Source organism: Cajanus cajan, chromosome 3 (genome assembly GCF_000230855.2).
Source record: "Cajanus cajan strain Asha chromosome 3, NIPB_CcT2T_4, whole genome shotgun sequence".
NCBI classification, from domain to species: domain Eukaryota; kingdom Viridiplantae; phylum Streptophyta; class Magnoliopsida; order Fabales; family Fabaceae; genus Cajanus; species Cajanus cajan.
This window is the reverse complement of record NC_138519.1, coordinates 48,630,050-48,635,691: the sequence shown is the minus strand read 5'-3', so window position 1 is coordinate 48,635,691 and position 5,642 is coordinate 48,630,050.

The following is a 5,642-nucleotide window of genomic DNA, read 5'->3' as shown; positions in this document are numbered from 1 at the left end:
AGAGGAAGAATTGAGAATTTTAAGACAAGAGGAAGAAAAATTGAAAGAAGATATGAGAAAACATAAAAAAAAAAAAGTAGGAGCTCACATTCCCAATACACATCCCCTAATGAAAGCATGAATCAAGGGGATCACTACCATCACAATCCTAGAAGGTCCAAAAGACCTAGGGAAGTCAAAGTTGTCCTTCCACATTTCTTTGGAAAAGATGATGTGGAAGTATACTTAGATTGGGAGATGAAAGTTGAGCAACTCTTTGCTTGCCACAGGGTAAGTGAAGAGAGAAAGGTCCCTCTGGCTAACCTTAGCTTCCAAGGGCATGCCATGTATTGGTGGATAGCTCTAGAGAGAGAGAGACGCCTCCACAATGATCCTCCAATTCAATATTGGAATGATCTCAAAAGTTCTATGAGAAGGAGGCACATTCCCACCTACTATGGGAGGGAGCTTATGAATAAGCTCCAAAGGCTCCAACAAAGAGATATGTTTGTAGAACTCTACAGGTAACAAATGGAGCTTTTAATGATGAGGGAAAGCATTAGGGAAGACGAAGCTACAACTGTAGCTAGATTCTTAAGTGGTCTTAATTTAGAAATAAGAGACCAAGTGGAGATACTACCCTACAGGGACCTAAATGACTTGGTCCAACTTTGTGTAAGGGTAGAACAACAAAGAATGAGAAAATCTTACAAAAAAGATAGCTCCCACTCTTCATTTCTAAAGAAGGATTCCAAGAAGAAGGGAAATACTTTTGAGAAAAAGAAAACTTTTGAACCCTCCAAGAATCTAGCAACAGGAAAAGATAAGGGAAAGGGGAAAGACACTACACACACTAGTTCTAGGACTAGTGATATTAAATGCTTTAAACGTTTAGGGAGAGGCCACATTGCCTCCCAATTCCCCACAAAGAAGGTTATGATCATGAGGGGGCATGACATTTATAGTAGCCAAGATGAGGCTACTACTTCCTCTAGTAATAGTGAGGAAGAAGCAAGTGAGCAAGAGGAAGGTGTTGAGTCTACTTTTCCTTATGAAGGGGAGCTCTTAATGATTAGGAGACTTCTCAACAACCAACCTAGTGATACTCTATCACAAAGGGAGAACATTTTTCATACTAGATGCAAAGTTTCAAATAATGCATGTTCTCTCATTGTTGATAGTGGTTCATGGTGCAACTGTTGTAGCACTAGGCTAGTTGAAAAGTTGGGTTTAACTACTATTCCCCATCCTAAACCTTATCAACTCCATTGGATTAATGAGGATGGTGATTTAGCAGTTGACCAACAAGTGAAGGTCAAGCTTTCCTTTGGGAATTATGAAGATGAAGTGCTATGTGATGTAGTACCAATGGAAGCCTGTCATATCTTATTAGGAAGGCCATGGCAATTTGATAAGAAAACCATGCATAATGGCCTTACTAACGAGATCACCTTCACACATAAAGAAAAGAAATTTGTGCTTCATCCTCTTACTCCTCAACAGGTGGTTGAGGATCAAGCACAAATGAAACTAGGGATAAAGAGGAATCTAGGGAGAAAGGAGTTCCCTCCCTATAGGTTGTTAATCAAGAGAAGAATTCTTCAAAACAAACCCTCTTGATTCAACAACCCTTTTATATCCTTCTCTGTAGAGGAACTCTTTCTTGCACTGCCACATCTAGTGGACATGAGACTTTACCTAAGGGGGGTAAAAGCACTTTTAAAAGAATTTGATGATCTATTTCCTCCCGAGGGTCCAATGGGCCTTCCTCCTTCAAGAGGAATAGAACATCAAATTGATTTGGTGCCTGGGGCTAGCCTACCTAATAGGCCTGCCTATAGGACCAACCCCCAAGAAACAATAGAAATTGAGTCTCAGGTCCAAGAGTTGTTGGAGAAGGGCTGGGTTCGAAAGAGCTTAAGTCCTTGTGCTGTTCCAGTGTTGTTGGTTCCTAAGAAAGATGGCAAGTGGAGAATGTGTTGTGATAGTAGGGCCATCAACAACATCACTGTGAAATATAGACATCCTATCCCTAGACTTGATGACATGTTAGATGAGCTTCATGGATCCATCATATTTTCTAAAGTTGATCTTAAAAGTGGTTATAATCAAATAAGAATTAAAGAGGGTGATGAATGAAAAACCGCTTTCAAAACCAAGTTTGGATTGTATGAATGGTTGGTGATGCCTTTTGGGCTCACCAATGCTCCTAGTACCTTTATGCGTCTCATGAATCATGTTCTAAGGGATTGTATAGGTAGATTTGTTGTAGTTTATTTTGATGATATTCTCATATATAGTAGGTGCCTAAGTGATCACATAGGACACTTAAGGCAAGTTTTTAATATTCTTAGGAAAAATCAACTTTTTGGTAATCTAGAGAAATGTACATTTTGTGCAGATAGTGTTGTATTCTTAGGTTTTATCATTAGTAAAAAAGGGGTTCATGTGGACCCCGAGAAAATCAAGGCCATCCAAGAATGACCCACTCCTAAAAGTGTTGGAGATATTTGGAGCTTCCATGGGTTGGCAAGCTTTTATAGGAGGTTTGTTCCTAATTTCTCCACACTAGCCTCCCCATTAAATGAGTTAGTCAAGAAAAATGTGGAGTTTACATGGGGAGAAAAACAAGAAAATGCTTTCCTAACCTTAAAGAATAAGCTTACCCATGCACCACTTCTAGTTCTACCTGATTTTTCAAAAACTTTTGAGTTATAATGTGATGCCTCTGGAGTTGGCATAGGGGCGGTTATGTTACAGGGTGGGCACCCTATTGCATATTTCCGTGAAAAACTTAAGGGTGCCTCTCTTAACTACCCTACGTATGACAAAGAGCTCTATTCTTTGGTTAGGGCCCTTCAAACTTGGGAACACTACCTTATTCCCAAGGAGTTTGCCATTCATAGTGACCATGAGTCACTTAAGTATTTGAGGGGTCAAGGCAAACTAAATAAAAGGCATGCTAAGTGGGTAGAGTTTTTGGAACAATTCCCATATGTGATCAAGTACAAGAAAGGGAAAAATAATATTATGGCTGATGCCCTTTCTAGGTGTCGCCACCCACCGAAACGGACCTTGGCATTCGCGACGATGGTCGGACTCTTTTTAAATTTTGAAAAATGATGGATTGTTAGAACGACTTATTCTCAAACTGAGACCTCATCGAACTAACAATTTTATTAAATGATTCACCAATCCATGTTAATCCCAAGCGGGACCCTCCATGGATTAGTGGTTTTTGCAAAAAGAAAGGTTCTTGGAGTCGCCACCAATGTTTTACTCAAAACATTGGAAAAAGGGATAAGGCAATTGATTTTCGCAAATCAACCTTGGCCATTACAACCAGAGTTGGGTAAGGGAGTTGATAGAGGTGAGTAGTAGAAGTGAAACACAAACTCCTCCTAGGCTCGGATCTTCTTCAATGGAGGTAGAAGTACTCTTGAAGAAATCATGAAGATGATGAACTCTTGCTGAACTTAGAAGACGGAAGCACCCAAGCTCAAGCTACAAGGGATTGCACACTTCAAAGGGAAGGAAACTAGGTTTTCCTAAAGGATTTGAAGGCACTCTCTAAAGCTCTCTCTCTTGGAATTTCGGTGACTCTTGAATGGCTGAATACAATTCAGATATCTCATATATTCAAAAGTGATTACAAAGTGTAGGAGAAACACTTTAAGTAGGGACGGTTTTGGCACCTAGACTAAACTACACAAGTTGGCGCCTAAAATTTGAATTCAAATTGGAAATTTGAATTCAAATTTTGGTGCACATGGGTGTGGCCGTGAGTTTAGGTATCTAATGTGCATCTAGGTCTGATTTGAGAGTCATTTAGGGTTAATTTGAGTGTCACATGTTCAGCCATCAATTGGTGCAAAACATGTGACTCAAATGTAACTTAAATGGCTTCCAAATTAAACCTAATTTAACCTAGTTAACCTACTTTAGTATTTCTTGTATTTTCCTAATCTAATGACCTAAATACAATGGTCAAACAAATACAATGGAAAGGAAAAATTACAAGAATAAAAATGAGCCCAATATTGGGTACCAAAAGCCCAAAGGCCCATGATGCCCAAAACTAGGCCCAACAAGCCTAAAACCTAAAATGCTACTCTATGTGGTCCAAAATACAAGACCAAAATATATGATACCTATACTAACATGATGTATACAAAACATATGAAAATAGCTATAACAAAATATGGCCCATGAAAAGTTCAACTTGGCCTTCCTAGGCCCATTGGGCCCGATGGGCCCTGACTGGCCCAAACCTTCATGTCTAGCCAACTCCTCTTGGATCTTTGAGTATGTCACCTCTTGCACTCCAAAGCATGATTCCATCATCCCCTCCCTCTTGAAAAGGATTTGTCCTCAAATCTCGAGGATGAATGGAAGAAGAAAAATTAACACCTACATATAAAACATGCAAGGAATAAGAAGTAACATGGTAAGAGAAAAGATCATGGATCCTAAGAGGAGTCCTAGTATCTAACCTAACAAAGAAAGATAAAATATTAGACTCTCTAAAAATAGGCTCCTCTTCTAAGCATAACCTAGAAGTAAAACCTAAAAATGTAAGAACACTATGACTAAGACAATGAAAAGGCTGATTTTTAAACACTACAATATCTTGCCTAAAGTACCCTAAATGGTATCCTAGGCTTTTCCTAAAATATAAAGAAAATACTACTAAAAAACGTCCTAAACAATTTTGGATTTGATTGTTTATTAGATACTCATAGTCATATATTCTATTTTTGTCTTGTAGGGAAGGAAACATATTAAGTTCAAAAAAATAAGAACTTCCCATAAGATCAAGCATAGAATATAGTTTATTACAATTTATATCTACTAAACAATGTAAACCAAAAATTGGGTGCTTTATGAAATCCAAAGAAATACTTCCTTCCTTGTGCACCTTCAAGGAAGTAGTATAAGGAGTAACACTAGGTATAGTCCACTCCTTCTTCACTATATCTCGAAGTTGAGAAGAATTCTTTACTTGAAATTCATTTTGTTCCTCATTCTCAACTTTAAGATAAGTGGCAGCATTAGGATAAGAGTCAAGACTTTTATGAATAAAGAGAGTTCTTTTCAAATCTTGCTTGGTCATAAAATAACTCTCCTTGGTCACAAAGGTTTTAGTGGAATCCCCTTCTTCCACACTCTTTCCTTCTTTTCTTTCTTTATTTCTTTTTCTTTTCATTTGCTTTTGATCCTCAAACACTTGGGGTGGTGTTAAAGGATTAAAAACAATTTCCTTATTTTTATGAGTGAAGGTTATTTTGTTAGTAAGGCCATCATGTATAGTTTGTTTATCAAATTGCCATGGCCTACCAAGCAAAATATGACAAGCTTCCATAGGGATCACATCACATAAAACTTTGTCTTTATAATCCCCTATAGAAAACTTGACCTTCACTTGTTGATTCACCTCCAATTCCTCACCTTCATTGAGCCAATGAAGTTTATAAGGGTGAGGGTGAGGAATGGTGGTAAGGGCTAACTTGTTAACCAACCTTGTACTACAACAATTAGAACATGATCCACTATCAACAATGAGAGAACAAGTTTTTTTAGAAACTAAACATCTTGTGTGAAAGATGTTCTCTCTTTGTGATAGTGAAGTGGGACAAGGTTGACTTCCAAGAAGCCTTTTGACC